Consider the following 22,036-nt stretch of genomic DNA (forward strand, 5'->3'; position numbering starts at 1 on the left):
AAGTTATAGTGTGGTTAGGGTGGGTTTTAATTCACCCAAACCTAACTGTTTGTATACTGAGTAGGGAATCAAATTGACGCTCGCTCCTAAGTCAAGAAGTGCATGATCAATTCGATGGTTCCCGATTACACATGATATGGTTGGGCTACCAGGATCCTTGAATTTCTGCGGCACGTCTTGCTTCAGGATGGCACTCACTTTCTCAGTCAAGAAGATTTTCTTTTGAATAATTTTCCGTCTTTTGGTCGTGCATAAGTCTTTCAGGAATTTGGCATATGAAGGTATCTGTTTAACGACATCAAGTAGAGGAATGTTGACTTTCACCTGTTTCAACACCTCTAGGATATCCTGAGAGTTAGAGAGAGGTTTTGGTGAAACCAACCGTTGGGGGAATGGAGCAACTGGCTTCTCTAGAAGTTCCGGTTCTAATTTTTGTGGGGCATCACTGGATCCATCATTATTATCCTCTTCTAGTTCTTGAGGCTTTTCGGGCCTAACCAGAAGAGTTTTATCAATGATCTTCCCACTCCTAAGAGTGGTGATGGATTTAGCATGCCCCATCTGATTTGAAGAGCTGGGATCATTGATCTCGTACTGCGGTTTAGGATTGGGGAGAGGTTGTGCAGGAAGCATCCTCTTTTCTATAACCGTCATACGAGAATCTATCTTTTGCATAAAATCTGTAATTCCCCGCATTGCTTGAGCCAGCTCTTGTATGGGATTTTGAACCGGTTCCTCTTGAGGTTTCACTTGATTTGGATTTTGATTGAAGAAACCTGGAGGGGTTGCCGTTTGTCCATTCCTCTAACTAAAGTTTGGATGATTTTTCCAGCCAGAATTGTATGTGTTGGAGTTAGGTCCAGTGAAAGGTCTTTGATAGTTGTTTACGGTATTGGCTTGTTCATTTAACACTCCTCGAAAGGCAGGTATTGTAGGACAGTTTTCAGTTGTGTGAATGTTGCAATCACAGATGCCGCAAACAATTTCATTGACCTTATCCTTCTTTCCTTCCATGGCCTCAACTTTCCTTATGAGCGTAGTCACTTTACACTTGAGATCATCTTCTTCTTTTAAGAGATATAATCCACCTTTCTCCTTTAATTGAGTCGGCCTAGACGTGGTGTTCGCCATTGGGTAATAGTCCCATGATTGTGTTTTTTCAGCGAGACTATCGAGGAAATCCCATACCTCGTCAACATCTTTGTTGATGAACTCTCCATTACACATTGTCTCGAGCATTTGGCGCATGGAAGATGTCAGTCCATCGTAGAAAAAATTTGTAATGCGCCACGTTTCAAATCCGTGTTGTGGGCATGAACTGACCAAATCTTTGAACCTTTCCCAACATTGGAAGAATGTTTCATCTTCCTTTTGGGCAAAGTTCATGATCGCTTTTCTGAGGGTAATCGTCTTATGATGTGGGAAGAATTTTTTTATGAATTCCCTTTGCATGTCGTTCCATGTGCCAATAGATCTAGGACGCAGTGAATGTAACCACGTCTTAGCTTTCTCTTTTAAGGAAAAGGGAAAGAGTTTCAGCCTAATTGTATCCTCAGATACATTAGGAAAACATAATGTAGCTATAATCTCATCGAACTCTTTCAAGTGCAAATATGGACTCTCTGATTCAAGTCCATGGAATTTGGGAAGGAGTTGGATAACTCCTGGCTTGATGTCCATTTGTCCTATGTTTTCAGGAAAAATCATGCATGAGGGCATACTCACTCCCGCCGGTTGTAGATAATCTCGTAAAGTACGAGGCGGGGGTGCCTGTTGCACCTCATTTTCATCTTGGGTATCCTCCACCCTGGGTGGAAGTAGAGGAGGTTGGTCTTCAGCCATAACTTCAGTTAACTCAGGAGATTTCGAGCGGTGTCTAGTCCTGCGATGGATAGTCAACCCCTCGACCAATTCTCCTTCAGTCAAGAGACGTCGAGTGTTGTCACGGGCCCACTTGGGCATGAAAACACTCGCAGCCCTCAATTAAAAACCTAATCCTAAGAAAGGAAAAGAAAATCTAGAAAGAAAGAGAGAGTTGAAAAGAAATTACCAAATTGGAGTCCTGAGTTAAAACCTGCAAAATAAAACAAGAATAAGTTAGATTCTAAAATAAGAAGAACAATCCTTTAAAGTAAAGGTAGTAGTAAACTAATTTCTAAAAGAAAGTGGAAATTTCTAAAATAAATTAGGAAAGTCCTAAACTAGAAAGTAAAGTACTAAAAGAGAATTGAAAAATAGAAAGTAGGGAAGGAGCTTACCGAATTAGAAATTTCTATCTTAAAGGCCTACAAAATAGGAAGGTTAGTTTCTAAAAAAAATTCTAAAAATAAATTAGGAGACAAATTAGATTTTAAAAGAGTTAGAAAGTTACTAAAATAGAAATAGAAAGTTAATTTCTAAAAAGGGAAAGAAATAACCTAATTTCTAAAAATAAACTATTTCCTACAGAAGGGAGGATACTGGAATTAGAAAATTTCTAAAATCTAAACCTTAATTCTAAAAAATAGGAAAAAGTAGAGAGATTAGGAAGGAATTACCAATTGAGAAACTTATGTCAAGATCCTACAAAATATGGAAACAAGTTTTCTAAGAATAAAATAAAATAAAAAAAACTTTTTAGCCTAAAGTTAGTAAAATCCTAATCCTAACCTAATTCTAAAACTAATTAATTTCAGAGAATCGTAACCGTCAGTCCCCGACAACGGCGCCAAAAACTTGTTCACTCCCCAAGTATAGGGTTGTGATGTAGTAATAAACTCGGTAAGACCGAGGTCGAATCCACAGGGACTGAAACTTGTACGTTTCCTGAAACTAGGTAGAACTAGAACTAGACTAAGATGTGATCTAAACCAAATAGAATTTAGGAAATAATTGTGGAATAATTATCTAAAACTTTAAGGAATTTAGAAAAGGGAAACTAGGGATTCAGAGGATCCACTTGTAGGGATCAGGGAGATCTTTTGCCTGCATCAGAAATCATGAAAATTAAATTGAATTTCCTCTGATATAACTTTAAAGGGACGAAAGGTATTTGAATCAGAATGGATTCCATCATCAAACCATGCCCAGGAGACAGAGCAAATAACAGAATTAAACTAACCACCAACCAATCAGATGATTATGAAGGTTAGGAAGGGTACCGACATCCAATCATGCCCAGGAGACGATGACGAACATCAGGGCTTCCTGACATTATAATCAAAATAAGAGAAGAGGAATACTTAAAGCCATTGCAAGCCCATTGTAATTTCAGTCACAACATGCCATTAAAAACTAAGAATATTCCTATAAAATTAAATCAAAAATCTCTTCAATCTAATCAAAAGGCACAAGCAACATCTCTCCCATCAGGCTACAAGCTTCACCTCTTAGCCCTAGCTAAGAGGTTTAGCCACACATGATTGGTCTAAACCCAAAACAAATAGAAAAAAAAATGAAGAAGAGAAGAAGGAAGAACTCAACCGTCCAAGCTGTAGCTGCCCTTGAAAATTCCTCCCGTTCAAGCCTCTGCTCCCGTGCTCTCTCTCTCCAGCCGTGGATAGCAGAAAGCCCCCTTCAATCCTCACGTTCAGCCCTTTTTCCCAACCAAAGATGACCAGCAGCCACGCTCAAAACAGAACTCCCTGGTCCAGCAGCCAACTTCTCTCCTCGTTTAAAAAAAAACATGACCGAGCCCCCTTTCCTCCTTCCAAAAACTCCTCCTTTTATCTTTCTTCTCACCTCCCTGCTGTGGGGTCCTGGCAGGACTCGGCTGCGGAAGCTGGAGACTCCTGTATCTAGAACCCGTCCTGCCTTTCGCAGGCTGTTTGTAACAGGACCGGGCTCTGAATCACGCAACAAAGAGGCTTCCTGCGTAAGAATGATTGGTGGGGCCCACTTTATCTATCATTTGAGAGATCCATGCCGTCCAACAGCTTCTCCTCAGAATTTCGACCGAACATGGTCTGTTTTGATCCTCCGTTGACGCTGCCCATGGAAGAATTCCTGTTGTAACGGTATTCGAATGGTCCTTTTGTGATCGTTGTAGCGGACATGTATGCGTGTATGGCTGAAAACGGTCAGCATGGTTCTGACAATATTGAGTCCCTCTACATGATGGATGGCTCGGATTGATGATTTGGTCCGTGATGATGGCCCACTACGATCATCCGCAGCCTCTGTTACGCAGACAGAAACAGAGCCGCGGACGTTGTTTAGTCGGTGGTGCCTGTGGCCACACTAGAATTCCAATGTCGAATCCACTCCGTCCATTGTTTTCAGGACGAAAAACTGTCTGGGATTGCTCGGTTTTCGATCCAAAGTGCGGTATCTCATGAGAGTGTAACCCAGCCGTCCATCCTACGTTTCAATAGAGATCTATGCATATGTCTATGCATGGGACCAGACGGACAGCTAGGAGTCGGTCTTGGCTGTGTCCTGAGTCCGGTGAACGGTTCGGATCATCGATCCATATAACGAGCGGGGCCCATTAGCGAAAAACGGACGGACAGCATAAGACGCTGTCCGTTCTTGCGCAGAAGAGAGAGGGAGACGGTCTTCGGCGGGTTTGACCAGACCGGCTGGTCCGGTGCGGCTCATGTGCGAGTGCACTAATTGCACGTTCACCTTGTCAGGAGTCCGTGATAATGGATCCCGAAAATCCGCTCCGTTCATCGGTCTTGTCTCCTCAAATAATGGGTTGAGACCAAATTTTAAGCATATCAAGATCTCAAGTGGGCCCAAAATCAATGGTTTATGGGCTGATCTAAGCGTTGGGCCACTTCCAGAGGGATCCAATGGTTGAAATTTGACGTGTACGGTTACTTTATGGTCCTCAGGCCATATATGGAGTTTCTAACTGATCGGATGGTGGGAACCCTATGATCTTGCATTCTCGACACTTTTCAGGCCACTTCAGTTTCTCGATTTTCACGGACCCCTGGTGTATAATTCCGTCGCTCTTGGTCTCCTAGAGTCCGTTCCTTGCCTTGGTGCTTCTGGAGCGTCAAATCCATGCATTTACCATCCTTTTTCAGTCCAGGCTCTTAAACACACCCTGCATTACAAACACGATTAGATCAGGTCTTTAAACAATACTATGTTTGTAAATTCAGGTAACAACTGGGTCTGATATGCAATATTCGACCCTCAACAAGGCCACAGCAGCAGAGACAATAGTTTCGACCGCTTCAGCGACAACAGTAGTAGCAGCACCCTTAGAGGGCACAGACACCTCCCCAGCCAGCTCAGGCTAGATTCTATGCAGCTCAACAGGACCCGCAATCATTTGGAGGAGTCATTGAGGGTATTCTTCCAGTCTTTACATGCATCACCCGAGTATTATTTAATTCCGGTGCTTCGCACTCATTCATATCTGAGGATTTTTACCGATCGACTAGATTGCTGACAAAGTTTGCTAGTGAGGGATTGACCGTATCGTCACCCTTGGGGAAGACCACAGTATTGTGCCGTTTTGGTTCATCTTACCCTATTTTGGTCTGTGATATCTTTTTGTCCGCTGACTTATTTATGCTGCCGATGTTAGATTTCGATATTATCTTGAGCATGTATTGACTTGCCGAGTGCCACGCCATCTTGGACTGCTCCACGAGGATAGTCACGTTCTGCATACCAGGCTTACCACAGTTTCAGTTTGTTGCAGAGCCCCGAGGAGAGCCATTGTCTTGCTTGATGTCTTTCATCGTTGAGGAGCCTGTTGCTGCTTGTATTGATCAGTTGCCGATTGTCTGTGATTTCCCCGACGTGTTCCAAGAGATTTCGAGATTGCCGCCGCACCGTCATATTGAGTTCTAGATCGATCTTGTGCCCTGTACCACACCTATTTTGAAGACCCTGTATCGTACGGCACCGTTAGAGTTGAGGGAGCTACAGCAACAGTTGGACGAGTTGCGAGAGTTACGATTCATCCGTCCAAGTAGTTCTCCGTCAGGAGCGCCGGTACTCTTCGTCAGGAAGAAGGATGGCTCGTTGAGGCTCTACGTGGATTACCGCGAGCTCAACCGGGTCACGATTAAGAACAAGTACCTACTCTTGAGGATAGATGATTAGTTTGATCAGTTGTAGGGTGCACAGTTCTTTTCGAAGATTGACCTGCGTTCCCGTTATCATCAGATTTGGGTCTGAGAGGAGGACATCTCGAAGACAGCTTTCAGGACGCGTTATGGTCATTTTGAGTTTCAGGTCATGTCATTCGGATTGACCAATACACCCGCGGTCTTCATGCAGTTGATGAACGAGGTCTTCCGTCTGTATCTCGATCAGTTTGTTGTGGTATTCATCAACGATATTCTGCTACATTCAAGGACCCGTGAGGAACATATGCAACATCTGGAGATCGCATTACAGACCCTTCGTGCCCACCAGCTATATACGAAGTTGGAGAAGTGTGAGTTTTGGCAGAAGAAGGTGAAGTTCCTCAGTCACGTAGTGACGAGCGAGGGTGTCGCAGTGGACCCCTTGAAGGTTGAGGCAGTGAGTCAGTGGGGCCAGCCCACGAATGCGTCCGAGATCCGCAGTTTCCTTAGTTTGGCGGGCTATTATCGACGTTTCATTGAGGGTTTCTCCCGTATTGCAGCCCCATTGACCAGGTTGACTCGAAAGGGCACAGATTTTGTTTGGACTGATACATGTGAACAGGAATTCATGGAGCTAAAGGATCGTCTGACATCTGCCCCTATCCTCACTCTTCCCTCTGGGAGTGATGGATTTGTTGTATTTACCGATGCCTCACATATTGGTTTAGGTGTTATCCTGATGCAGCATGGCAGACCAGTAACCTTGACGTCTCTTCAGCTCAAGGTCCATGAGCTGAAATACCCCATGCATGATTTGGAGCTCACAGTAGTCGTCTTCACACTGAAAGTGTGGAGACACTATCTCTATGGGGTCACGTTCAAGCTCTTCTCAGACCACAAGAGCTTGAAGTATCTATTCTCTCAGTCCGAGCTGAACGTAAGGTAGAGACGCTGGATGGAGCTTCTAAAGGACTATGATTTTGACTTTCAGTACCACCCAGGTAAGGCAAAGGTGGTGGTGGATGCCCTCAGCCATTAGCCACGAAGCTTGATGGCACACATGATGATTCCGGAGTGAAGGATGATCGAGGATATAATAGAGTATGACTTCGAGTTTGGTCTGCAGTCTTCTATCGTTCAGCTATCGAGCATGTCGATTCAACCCTCTCTTGTTGCAAGGGTGATAGAGGCTCAGCAGACAGACGAGTCATTACAGGATTACCGAACAGAGGCAGCATCGGAGAGTTAAACAGATTGACAAATTGGTTCTAATAGTAGACTTTACTTTAGAGGCCGATTTTGTGTCCCGAATATTCCTGAGTTGCGCAAAGGTCTTATGACCGAGGCATATCGATCGCGATTTTTAATCTACCTGGCTTGACGAAGATGTATCGTGATATGAGGAGATAGTATTATTGGACAAGGATGAAGCGTCAGATTACAGTTTTGTGGTCGAGTGTGACACATGCCAGCGTGTTAAGGCCGATCATCAGAGACTCCCTGGTCCATTGCAGCCGTTGAGAGTCCCGTTGTGGAAGTGGGAGCACATATCTACCAATTTTATCATGGGTTTGCCGAGGACTCAGTGCGATCATGATGCCATCTGGGTTGTCGTGGATCGCCTGACGAAGTCGGCATATTTTCTTGCGATTCATGAGACTTGCCATGCGGACCGGTTCGCTAAGCTGTTTGTTGATGAGATCGTGAGACTGCACGGTGTTTCTATCTCGATCATTTCAGACCGAGACCCGAAGTTCACGTCTCAGTTTTGGGGGAGCTTGTAGGGAGTGATGGGTACTGATTTGTAGATCAGCACCGCATATCATCCGCAGACCGAGAGGGTCAACCAGATCCTTGAGGATATGCTTTGAACTTGCGCGATTGACTTTAAGGGTAAATGGGATGAGCATCTGTGATTGAATAAATTCGCATACAACAATAGCTATCAGGCGACCATTGGCATGACTCCTTTTGAGGCATATATGGCAGACCATGCAGATCACTGAGTTGTTGGACCAAGGTTGGAGAGAGGCGTCTCCTAGGTCCCGAGCTTGTATAGAAGACGTCAGAGGCTATCGATATCATCAGGCAAAGGATGCGCACAACTCAGAGCCGGCAAAAGAGTTTTGCTGATCGTCGGCGTCATCCCTTGGAGTTCAATATTGGGGACAGAGTGTATCTCAAGGTCTTACCCATGAAGGGCGTGGTTCGATTCAGGGTGAAGGGCAAGCTTACCCTGAGATTCATAGGATCTTTTGAGATTACTGAGCACGTTAGCGTCGTGGCTTATCGGCTTGCCTTGCCATCTAAGTTGTCTGGCGTCCACAACATTTTTCATATTTTTATGTTGAGGACGTGTGGGTCAGACGTAGTTCCTGTTATTGATTGGCAGCCATTGGAGGTTTGTGAGGACGCTTCTTACATTGAGCAGCCAATTCATATCCTTGATCGGAAGGAGCAAGTCCTCCGGACCAAGGTCATTCCCTTGGTAATGGTTCAGTGGGGTTATCATTCTGTTGATGAGGCGTCTTGGGAGCGTGAGGCCGAGATTCGAGAGCTATATCTCCATCTCTTTGATGATTTATCATATATTATATCTTGTATGCTGTCTCTGATTTTGTATGATGATGCTTTGTTTCCTCTTCTATTATGAGTCATGTTTACTTACAATGATAGTGTGAATTTCGAGGATAAAATTTTTATTTGGAGGGGAGAATTGTAAGACCCGTATCTTAAACCGTACCGTTCCTTAGGTTTCTGCGGTCCTTCCGGCCAAATTCTGACAACTCTTAACCTGTATCCGACGTTTGCGCACGATCCTAAGATGAGTCCTGCATACTAAAGTCGATTCAACCCGAAACTTATATCTTAGCGACCGTACCGTTGCTGCTGTTTCAACGCCGTGAATCACGCACCGATCCGATACTCGGGCTAGGAGATGTGGGCCCACGTTTATTCCGAAGAAACGCCGTACGTTGCGAATTTCGAGAGAATCTCTACAACTTATCCCATTAATCAATCAATGTCAAGTACATATCCTATTACAAGTACAAGTCAAGTACAAGCAACCCATCTCTCTCCCATTCCCAAAGTCAACTCTCTCTCTCTCTCTCTCTCTCTCTCTCTCTCTCTCCACCCATCCCTTTCTTACAACTCCATCACTCCACCCATCACCCATCATCCCATCCCTTTTCACCCATCACTTCTATCTCCCTCTCATTTTCTCTCTTCACTCCCAAGCAACAAAATATCACAGGTCCAAGCTCTCCCAAATCTCCATGAGAGAGTTTTGTGTGTGGCCCACTTCCTAACCCTCTCATCTCCTATTTCAACCCTTCATTCTTCATCATTTTCTGTTGAAATCGAAGCCAATAAGTTTGGCGTTCTATCGGACCAAGAAGGAGGCCAAGAGGTGGGTGATCCACCGTTGATTTTTTATTAGAAGGCCCACTTGTGATGGGACCCATTTTTTATGTATGTATTGTGACCATGTAGAACCCATAGTAGCAGGGTCCCTCCATCACCATCCGATCTCTCTTTTTTCTCTCTCTCTTTTTTTTTCCTTCTTTGTATGGTAATGATGATGATGAGGTGTGTGGCCCACCATGATGTTTACATCCATGCCATCTGCCGGTGGACCTCATCCATGTGGGACATACCATGATGTTTATATGTCATCCCAACCGTCCATCTAGGATGTGGCCTACCCCACACGTGTGGGTGAGGCCCTCCTTGATGTATTTATTCTGATCCACCTAGATCCATAGCTCAGGTGGTAGACTGAATGAAAGATACCTCGTTTCAACATTGACAGTGGGGGTGGCTGATAGTGAGGTGTGACTGACGGTGGAGTGTGTGGCTAACAGTGAGGTGTGACTAACGGTGGGGTGTGGCTAATAATGAAGTGTGATCTGACCGTGGGGTCTATGGGACCCATCCACGTCATTCATCCATTTAGATGGGCCACACCATCGTGCGTGTGGTGTATCCACCGTCCTCGGACAGTGGGATCCACCCCACGTGTGGGGCTACACCTGATGTATGTGTCTATCCAGGCCGTCCAGGGCATGGATGTTGTTAATGTATTAAATATAATATTAATATATTATGTTATATTAATATAATATATAATATGATATATTATATATTATATTATAATATAATATAATACTATATATTTAATGTTGTGGTGAGCCCTACATGGGACCCACCTCTGCCTTTTAAAACAGCAAGCTACATGTACAGCAGCTATACAGCTGCCCCATTGACGTTAGCATGGTCTGCAGGGACTGCTGCACGTGTGGGTGTAATCCACACTGTCCAGCTATATGGACCCCACCGCTAGTTGCTGTACAGACGGCAACAAGTTCTGTGGGTCTCGTGTGTTCCATCCATGCCATCTATCTATGGGACCCACCATGATGCATGTGTTGTATCTAAACCGTCCATACATTTGGTGAGCTCGGCCTTGGGCTTGAGAAGAAAAATAAACAGATCTAGTATTAAGTGGACCACACTACAGAAGACAGTGGAGTTAAACGTCTACCATTGAAACCCCTTTGGGTTACAGCAACCTTGGATCAATATGATATTTGTTTTTCGTCCCTGTTTAGGTCTTTGTGACCTTATGAATAGTATGGATGGGAAATAAATACTATTGCGGGCCCTTTGGAATTTAATAGTGGAAATCATCATCTCCACTGTTAAGTGTGGTATGGTCCAGATGATCCTTTGGATATGATTAATTTTTTTTATTAATAATGCTCTAAAATGATCTCTAAGTAATAAGTGAATTGTGTGGCTAGTTTGGGCCCATTTGTATCGGCCCATTTGATTCGGCCCCCCTTTGAATTGCCCCTTTTGATTTAGCCCATTTAAATCGGTCTAATTGATCCGGCCCATTTGTACCGGCCCAATTGATTCGACCCATTTGTACCAGCCCATTTGATTCGACCCCCATTTGATTTGGCTCATTTGAATCGGCCCATTTGATCGGCCCATTTGAATCGACCCATTTGATGCAATTAAGGCCCATGATGATGTATATTAGGCCCTAGTGCGAGGCCGTGGGCCCACTATATGTTTGGCCCTATGTGGGCCACTCCTTGGGAGCAATGTTGGTTAAAGGTCCACATTGATGGGCAATGATGGTTGGACGTCCACATTGTGACCTTCCCTTAGGCCTTATTAGGCTTATCTTCATCATTCTCTAGTGGGTTAACCCAAACGCTTGGGCCCCATTGATTTTAATTGATCCATCATCGGCCGTCCATTTATGGACCCCGCCTTGCATTGAGGTCTATTATCGATGCCGATTATCAATGCCGATTGCCGATACCGGCTACTGTTACCGTTTATGAGTTTACGACAGCATAACATCATGCCTATACGCATCATCTGTATGTATGTTATGAGATGTGATTGACCATTTCATATGTCATAGTGCAGGTGGTTTATGGGACTTCTTAATAGGTGGAGTTATCCCACATGAGTGCACGGTATGCGAAGGATTGATGCATGATTGGGCTATGTGATACATGCACTTTACATTTGTGTTATTGTGATTACTGTGTACCCTAACGACATCAGGGTTATAGCCTCCATAGACATATCGTGGATGGCCGGATTAGATACAAGAAATCCTGTTTCTAGATACAAAAAATACTATTTCTAGCATCGGGGCACCATAGATGTCCCTGTGTGAAAATCCATAAACCCGATGGTACCAGAGAATGACTCCAACGTCGAGACCGAGTGGATACATGAGTGCACGAGGGCCGTTTACCAGTAGGTCGCTTCTCCTACTATGTCGTGGTCGGTTGAAAAGGGGTGTGACCTTACCAGCCTGAGTGAGGGGGTAATTTCTAGGTTAAGTTTGACCAGTTTGAGGAATAGGTCCGCTATCGACAAGCCGAGCCCGATATTGGCAAGCGGATAATGAGGTCTCTTCTACTCACCCAGTTGTGCGCTCAGATAGGGGCAGCAAGCTGGCGTAGAGTGTACTTGACCCCGGTGATTATCCAGAGTGAGAACTATACTGATATTTGATGTTCTGACGATGAGCTGCATTGTCATATGGATTTAGATGATGACTGGTGTGCTTGAGTTACATCTTGCATAGCATGGCCTTAGTATGGCCGACATCATTCACTCCTTGCATCGCATGGTCTTGATATGGCCGATAGTACTCATGTCTTGCATCGCATAGCCTTGGTACGACTGATGACATTCATAGACTTACCGACGTTTCCGCATTACTCTGATATTGCAAATTTACATTTCTACCATATGCACACACTTTCATCACCCTCTAAGCTTTTTATAAGCTTATGCACGACCAGTTCGTGTAGGTGATGCTAGGCAGTAGCAATTCAGGAGCAGAAGCGTGCTGCAGATCCTCCAGAGTTTTGGCTTTATTGTCTTGTATTTTCCTTCTTACGCCTTGTACCTTAAAGTTTTTTTATCATAGTGGATTTTGTGATGGTATTCTTGTAGTTATTGTTCGTGGGTTATGCTCATAGTTATGCTCATTACGAATCAAATTGATGTTGAAAATCCTCCTTGTAGGATCCTAGGATCCGAACCTGGTGTATGGGTGCCAGGAGCCGAGAATGGGGTACTACGGAGGCTGTCGGCGCCAGATTCGGCGATCGAGAATTTTGTGAGCCCGGTTTCCGAGTTTGGGGCGTGACATGATGGGTGGGGCCCACTAACAAAATCAGCGTCCAGCCGCTGGGTCTCCTGCATAGAAGGAGTCGGGTCAACCGTCTTTGACTGACCGTCTTAGTCCAATGCACGTTGAGTGCACTTGTGCACTAGCACTTCCAGTGGGGTCCATTGTGATGTGTGTGGGAAATCCGCTTTATCCATCCGTTTTAACACCTCATTTAAGGGGTTCAGACTTAAATTGAAGCATATCCAGATATCAAGTGGGCCCCAGATCAGTATTTTAGGGGATGATCTATCCGTTGGGCCACTTCCACAAGGATCCAATGGCTGAAATTCAATGTGTATGGTTAATTTAAGGTTCTCAGGCCAGATATAAAGTTTTGAACAGAACGGATGGTGGTAACCCTGTGATCTTGCATTCTGGACGATTTTCAAGCCTCTTTAACGTGAATGGCTTGATTTTCTCAGATCTCTGGCGTGTAAATTCTTCGATCTCGGTCCCCTGGGGTCCGTCTCTTACCTTTGTGACTTCAGAGCGTTAAATCTATGCTTTTAGTACCCTTTTTCAGTCCAGGCTCCTAAATTCACCTTGCAACACAAACACGATTAAAATAGGGCATTAAACAGTATCATGTTCATAAAATCAGGTAATAACTGGGGTCTAATATGCAATATTTGACCCTCAACACTCACGAAAATCTTACTCACACTTAGCGAGATACTCGTTTGATCTTCCTTCGACAATACAAATTCTTTTATTAATGTTGTAGCACTAACCTTTATGCATGCCTTTAAGGGAACGAACTATTGCATTCTATGTGGTCACGATTAACAAGTCAATTAATGAGGTAATGTGCATGCCTAGCACATTTATAAAGATCCACCAAGAGATAAAATCTTATCACATATCTGGTTATGATACACTCAGTAAGGCTATCTCTCACAATCCATTTAAAATGGGAGATTTTTTCAGAGACATTCGAAGAGTCTGTGAAGACTAGAGATCATGAATATCTAAAGACTAAACCGATATCCATGCAAATCTGGTTGTGGTTAGGACCCAGATCAGGAGAGAGCTAACATCAGACAAATTGGGTTCCATTTCGTACAATAATTGGATTTAAGAGAATGAGAGACCTCGACGAAAGATTTGATCCGGTCCATTCGATAATAGATCAGGATCAGGTGGATCTAGTCCACCAACTCCTCCAAGGCCCTAACCAGAAGGGAGAGAGAGTTCAAGATAAATGCAAGTGGTGGTTTGATTGAGCCATCAAGATGCATGATCATAATTGATTTGAGGTCTGGGATCAGTGGTAAAGGTTCCCCTTATTGATTCCAAATCAACATGCAATTGTTTCTTAAAAGGGATCAATTACGAGAAGAAGATCTGAAAAACTAACAACTTTGGATCTATCCAAAAACCTTCCTATATTCGAAATGCATGCCATAAAAGCGGAGGATCCTTGATAAAGAAGGAAACCCGGTGAGGGTTTTGTCGCCTCGACAACCTATAAAAGCAACAATCGAAAAAATGTTCAAGGCCCTATGCCAAATACAAACAATCTATCCTTTACATTTATCTTTTCTTATACTATCCTAGCATAGTATAACCTAGGCTACTCCTAGTATAAATCACTATTGTCCAGCGCTACCACTACAAAACCATATGATTAGATTAAATGTCAACAACCCTAAGTTGTTAGATCTCGATCAAGTGAGTTCTTACTTACGTGATCATATCTTTCTGGTCATGTCCTGCTGACCATCAGCCTCAATCATCTGTTCTTACAGATGGATAATTATTTATCCCTCATTTATTTCTTTAGATTATTTATTCTGATACTTTGTTGATTATAATAAGTTACATATTTAAATATTAATAAAAATCGGCATTATTTAACCTTCTTTTTATTTACTTGTTCATCTTTGTTCTTTTGAGTAATATAAAATTTTAATTACCGCAGAAAAATTTTACGACTAAAAGAATCTATGGACTAACCCATACTACCCTTTTGTAAACCGTTGGTCACAACATTGGTTGAGAGAATAGCTAGATACTATGTCTAAGTATTTAATCAAACATTTAGATGAGTAAGTCTCTTGACATGCTCATACATCATAATCCCACGCCAAATCCAAATATGACCCTTAGTCACACGTCTATTGGACAGGTTTAGCATGTTGATGATACTGGCTGAGCAAACTCTACCATGTCTTTTCTATCTGTTTCATTTACTGGGTTTAAAACCGATCTATCTTTTCATTGAATGACTATTAGCAGTGGGACCCGTTAATAAATGGCATAGATCTTGCAAGCGTGTGCCGTAATGCATGACACGTATTGGTGTGCAGAAGAGCTGCCTTCTACACGCCTGGTTTAGCAAAGCTTTCTGCTAACAGCCTCCATTCTAGGCAGGTTTTCTACACCAAAGGTTGTGTGGGGCCCACCGTAGTCTATATAGTATCCATGAAATAAGCTGATATTATAAGGGTTGCCCGTTGGACCACGATGGTGTATATGGCATCCAACCTGAATGGTCGTGACTTTTCACGTGCTTAAAGCTTATCTTTCTACTGTCAGAAAGGTTATTGTAGCTTACAACTGCACGAGCCAAACGCTAGCGAACCGGGCCGCATTTGCTGACACGCATGCATGGTTCCGAATCCTGAAGTTCAAATCCAACGTATCTACTGTGAGTTGAACCATGTGGTGAAAAAGGAAAAGTATGGGTTGGACACGAACTAAACTTAAATGGTTTTGGGTCTAAAACTTCACCAGATTACCAAGTTGGTTTGATCTTGGACCTCTATAAAATCCCTGATTTTTAAATGGTTGTAATTTGAGCCTTTCTAAAATAGATCCTAGACAAAGTTGGCCCAAGACCCATTAAATTAGTTGCTTATTATGGGGGTTGGTTGGATCGTAAGTTGCTTAAGATAAGCTACTTAATGACACAAGTAGCTTATTTTAGTTTCTACTTATTAAGACGATTAGTATTTTTGGTAAACAATAAATTTATCATTTCCTCTTTTCTTTCATCTCTCGTGATGCCTTTCTTCAGTAACTTATGAAAAGTAGAAAAGCAAAAAAAATTAACTAAAGTGATTAAATACTTTTCAATATTTAAAAAAAAAAGTTACTTATTACTAATCATGAACCAAACTTATATGAAATAAGTCATTTATCTATTGATGTAAGTGTAAAAGTAACTTATTTGGTGGTATCCAAACGAGCATTACAGGTTTAGAGAAAGTGGAAAATATGAAATTGCCTGCAATTACAAAATCTAATTAGCTAAAATTGAATTTAGAATATTATAATTAGTTAATTGGTGGATGAATGTGAAAGCTTGCCTATCAGATGCTCTAATACATCATATATTAGAGGGAAATGAATTGATGATCGCATACCACATGCGGTTGTTTTTTCAACTATCTACCAAATTGATAAAAGGAAAATAAGATCTAAGTCCCAAAGAATGATATTTGCAACATTACATCCCTTGCACGAATAGGCCCAATGACACATATGCCAATGGTGCATTCTTTTACAATATTTGAGCCATCATGGCATAAAAATAACAGTATGAATGCCTTGGCCGGACCCACTAAGTTAATGGGTTAGAATATTTTGAGTTGGACCTCACTCATACCTACCCAGATCTTAATGGCAATGTCCGGGCAAAATAAAAGGCCCAACATTTCTAGAGACTAGCTAGTTAGGATAATCTAAATCATATAAGTTGGATGAGACCATCAATGTAGGGCCAACATGACTTATAGTTTGTCTTTGGTGTCAAGCCCATGTATTTTAAGGATTACAAGATGGACGGTCTCGATTAACCAAGTTTGGGAAGCAGATTACCTACTGAGTAACTCAGTAGGCATTATTGGATTGAGTGTTGGGCCCACCGTGAATGTACGTGGTTTATCCACACCGTGCATACATTTTTCCAGATCATTTTAGGAGTTAAGCACAAAATTGAGGCATATCCAAAGCTCAAGTGAACCACACCATAGGAAACAGTGGGAATAATGATTTCCACCGTTAAAACCTACCTAGGGCCCACAATGATGTTTATCTATCATCTAACTTGTTCATAAGATCATACATACATAGATGAAGAGAAAACACAAATATTAGCTTGATCCAAAACTTGTGTGGCCCCTACGATTTTTTCATCCGTAGACATTCAATTCACACTGTTTCATGTGGTGTAGTCCATTGAGCTTTGGATAAGCTTTATTTTTAGGCTCAAGTCCTAAAATTATCTGTTAAAATGGATGGATGGAGTGGTTAAAATACATTAATCACAGTGGGACGTCCCACAGAGTTTACTCAGTACGCAATCCGCTTCCCTAAGTGTGGGGTATAAATATACCCTAGGTACATCGTAGATGAAGCATAGCCGTCATGTCGGTCCACTTGTTTACTGTAGACAGTTGAGTACCATTGTCCATGATGTGGGCCAGCAGTCTAGATTGGCATTTCATTCATGCCATGATATACGGTAAATGAATTGTCTCGATTGAGTAATGGGTCTTGATTCGATGAATGGCCCCTACCCAATTGAGATAAACCTCTCAAACTTACCCTGTTTAGTAAGTATTCTCGTATCGGTAACCAAATCATCCCATGCCATTCATCAGATGGAGCACATTGCAAGTACACATAGCAATACCTGTTTCTGTACACCATATTATAAATGTAAATCCACTCCATCCACCAGGTTCTATTCTTGATTCTACAACGTGAGGTGAAAAATCAGCGAGATCCAGGACTCAAGTGGCTCACACGGTAGGGAACTATAGGGATATGATACCACCGATAGTTTTGTGTGTGGAGCCACCGTCATGTGTATCTCTCATCAAGCCCGTTAATGAGGTGTAAATCACCAGGATGATGTGAAAATAAAAACCCAAAATGATTAGAAATGCCCCTTTACAGTTTCAAATTCTAGAAGGAAGAAATTAGATTAACATTGATTTGCCTTTACTCTCTGACCACCATCAAACGCTATATGCTTAACACATGCAAATCTAACAACAATAGTGAGACGTGTAAGAGCCGTACGTCTGTTATTCCAGACGGACGTCATATATATATATATAAATCGAGCTGCTAAGGGTACCTTGATTGATATTTATAACAACCTAATGGAAATATATATCATGCAGGTCACAGCTTGTCATGAACTTAAAAAGAGTTTAATAGCAGTCTAGCATTTTTATCGGTTCATCGAGTAATTGCTCTTACCCGATGAAGCAGATTTACACAAAAAATAGAGCGTGCAGCTAGACCTTTTCTAGGTAGTTTCCTAGAATAGGAACATGGATTAGTACTGCCTCCTCCCATATCGAGCTGGGAGCGGTGGTCACATGGTAGGCCTAGTCTCAATCAAGTATATGGTTGACCGAACAACTTTCAATGTGCTCATGTTTGATACAGGCATGTGGTCCAACTAAATCCCACCAAGTTAGCCGTTTTTATTGGGCACGGGAAAGCAGTACCCAATCAAAGTACCTGGAACGTGCGGCGTAGATGATTGTGTGGCCATGCCCGACTCTATAATAATGTTTTGTTGGGTTATCATGGAGGTCAAAATTTTGAGAGAAAAATGGGCCATTAGGCTCCGAATTCAACAGTGGGTATGTGGCCAATTTGTGGGGTGTAGCACTAGGATTTCTTGTATATGGCAGGTTAAGTGTGGACCCGAATTGCGTGGATCAGGGAACCACCAGCAAGGTAGATCCATGAATGTGGGACCTACCATGGTATATGTGTTTTATATTTATGATATTCATCCGTTTTGTCAGCTTATTTTAGGGGTTGAACCTAAAGATGAAGCATATCCAAATCTTAGGTGGACCACATCGTAGGAAATAGTATTGATTAAACACCCACAATTAAAACTTTCTAGGCCCCGTTATGTTATTTGCCATATTCCAACTTGCTAATAAGCTTGCGCAGACCTGAATGAAGGGAAAACACACAATATCAGTTTAATATAAAACTTTTGTGCTCCCATGAGGTTTTTAATGGTGGATGTTCAATTACCACTGTTTACTGGTGTGTGGTCCACCTGAAATTTAGATTTGATTCATTTTTGGGCTCATGCCCTAACATAAGCTGACAAAACAGATTGACGGTGTGGATATAAAACACATACATCACACTGGACCACATAGTCACGAATCCACCAACGTCAGTCCATTGCGCTCCACCTGATGAGGGAGTTGATTAGGTGACACCCTGGCCTCAATGAAGACGGTTCGGACCTTATGATTTAGATTGGGCCATCAATGTGGGGCCAACATGATTTATAGTTGGTTTTTTGTGTCAAGCCCATGTATTGTAGGGACGACAAGATAGACAGTCTCGATTAACCAAGTGTGAGGCATGATGTACCCTTTGCCCATCGTGGATGGAGCATAGCCCCGTCGTGTTTTCTGTAGACGTTGATTATTGTCCATGATGTGGGCTAGCGGTTTAGATTGACATTCGTTCATGTCAGGATCCACAGTAAATGAGCTGTCTCGGTTGAGTAATGGATCTTGATTCAATGAGTAACTATTTTTGACATCCTGATGTCGATCAGTTAAAGGCCACCATGTTTCAACATCATGTGATTAGAATTGGTGCAAAACCTAGTGAGGCCATCTCTCACCGTCCTTTCAAAATAGGACATCTCCCTAAAGATGCTTAGAGAGGTTGTAATGTTTAAGAATATTTTGAAAATTAAAAAATCAGATAGATGTTCAAGCAAATCCAGCTATAGCTTAAACCCATATTTGGAGGAATGGACACATCAGCTCAATTAACTCTCCCTCACTGTACATCAATTGGCATCAAGAGGATTGGAGAAGTAGATTCAATAGGTTTTATGACAAACCAATATCTAATGTTGAATCCTCTCCAATGCTCTAAAACATCACCTTATGGATGGTTAAACGCGAGAGGCGGTTTGATCTAGAACGTCTAACCCCTTGAAGATAACTAAGTGGGCCATCAATAGGGAAGTTAGGTGGCCATGACTGGCATAAGTCTAGTTCTTGAGGTTCACAAACCTTGGTTTATTTATCTTTATTAGAGAAACTTTGGTAGTTCTTGGCCTGAACTATGTAGCTGACCATCACCAGAGACATTGAGTGGCCGGTATCGTTTAGGATCTACCCATTGACCTAACTCTCTTAACCAAAGGAATCTTGACATATTTAGACTGAGTTTTTTTATGGACTATAGGCACCCCGCAATGGGTCAACTACGAGAAGAAGATCTGAGAAGCCAAGAAGCCCAATCTAATTATAGTCTCTCTTTTCTTTTTCTTTTTTTTTTTGCCAATTCAACTCACCGGCTCCAGAGCAATCAAATGAATTCTCATAGCCAAAACAACGACATGAGCACAAAGGATTAAGAAGCAACAAGGAAACCCTAGTGAGGGTTTTATCACATCAATAATTTATAAAAGTAGCAATCAGAGAAGAGCTAAAGACCCTACGCCAAAACATCAACTTATCTTTTAATCGATCTTTCATTTATCTTTCTTAGTATAACTTAGTTTTACATTAGCAGCTACTGCTACAATACCTCAGGAGTAGAAATAATATTTCTGTAACGTTAAGTTGTAGATCATGATTGTCTAAGTTTTGATTTAACTGATCACACCAAACTCGATTGGCTATTTCGATAGGCATATCAGGTATTTATCATTTTTTTTTTTTTTGTTTATTCATTTGGTTATCTCGCAACTTGTCGATTGCAATGAGCATCATTTCCAAATGTTATAAGGAAATCATAACATAAAGAGGATCGCGGACAATTACATGGGCAAGATGGATTAAAAAAAGGCCCGATCGATGACAGAAGTGATCCGGACCGTTGGACCTTAAATCAGGCATATCTCGCAATCCAGAATGAGTTATCAGACGTAAAATATATGATTTTGGGGTAGAATGAGCTACTTTAGCCAATGCTGGGTTGTGCAAGCCGGATTTGCGAAATACCACCAGATCGATGGTTGTTTCCCTATTTTAATTCCTTTTTTACTATAAATAGTAAGTTTTAGTTTGATTATAACTCTTCATCCGTTAAGCTCTAAGAGTTGCACCCATCGCGAAAAGAGCTTGGAAAAATTAGGAGAACAACTTGGTGAAGCCAAATAGGATACTTACTACTTTTGGCTGAAAACCTTGCGCACTAGTAGACATCAAGACCATCTATAAATAGTAAGTTTACTATTTATAGTAAGTCACGAATTGTAGGAGTTTTAGTCGTAGTTTGATTCTAATTTCTCTCTCATTGCTTAGTATCCTTATTTAAAGGGTTGTAAACTCATTTTTATTCATTCATCAATCAATTTCGAATTTATTAGAATTTATTTCTATTTTCTTACTTTCTTTCCTCGTGGATTTGAGAAGTCTCTGTGAGGAGTCCAGATAAGTTCTATGGATTCGAAATAGTTATCCTCTCAAGGAAGATGGTGCTCGACCTCACGTCCTTCTCTACGTCAGTTTGGTATCAGAGCGAGATTTTTCCTCGGATCGATAACTTCTAATGACGGGTCGGGCAATAATCCCATGGACAGTGCTTCATGGAATCAGTTTTTAACAGATTTTGAAGCAATGCAGTGAGAGAATCGGCAAGCCATGTAGGGGCTGCAGGCTTCCATTGATTGCATGACAGATTGTTTGCGGATCGCATAGCAGAAGCCCTAGGGCAGCTTTGTGTTCCTAATGGTAATCCTCCACCACTAATTGTCGAGACTTGTAATCGCCCTGATCGCAAGATAGTACCGGCAGTGCATCCAAAGGTCATTCCTGAGGAAGGAGGATCCAGCGAGGAGGAGATCGACGACATAATCTTCCAACACTCCAAACAAGGCGGCGATCGAGTAGATCGAACAGATCGGTAATTCAAGATGCAGGTTGATATTCTTAGCTTTAATGACCAACTCACATTGAAGATTTCCTCGATTCGCTTTCTGAAGTTGAGCGATTCTTTGACTATATGGATATCGTTGAAACAAAAAAGGTTAAGCTTGTGGCCTACAAGTTGAAGGGTGGAGCTTTAGCTTAGTAGGAACAACTGCGACTCACACGAACCAGGCAGACGAAAGCACCAATCCGCACATGACAGCGGATGAAGCAACTACTATGTGCCCATTTTCTCCCTAATAACTACGATCAGGTATTATTTCAACAATACCAAAACTGTCGATAAGGTAGTCGGTAGTCGATCAGTGAGAGAATACGCACAAGAATTTTACTACCTGGCCACGTATAATGATTTGATTGAGACTGAATCACAGCAAGTTGCCCGATTCAACGGTGGATTGCGTATGGCGATCCAG

The 22,036-nt window shown here is 42.2% G+C and overlaps 1 non-coding gene across 1 annotated transcript; it reads left to right on the plus strand.

Annotated features, from left to right (window-relative positions):
* Window positions 1-1,297: 1,297 nt before the first annotated feature.
* LOC131226554 (small nucleolar RNA R71) lies at window positions 1,298-1,404 on the plus strand. The gene has a single exon (XR_009161928.1). It is a non-coding gene; the product is annotated as a small nucleolar RNA R71 (small nucleolar RNA).
* Window positions 1,405-22,036: the final 20,632 nt, after the last annotated feature.

The sequence above is a fragment of the Magnolia sinica genome, chromosome 14, assembly GCF_029962835.1.
Source record: "Magnolia sinica isolate HGM2019 chromosome 14, MsV1, whole genome shotgun sequence".
NCBI lineage: Eukaryota > Viridiplantae > Streptophyta > Magnoliopsida > Magnoliales > Magnoliaceae > Magnolia > Magnolia sinica.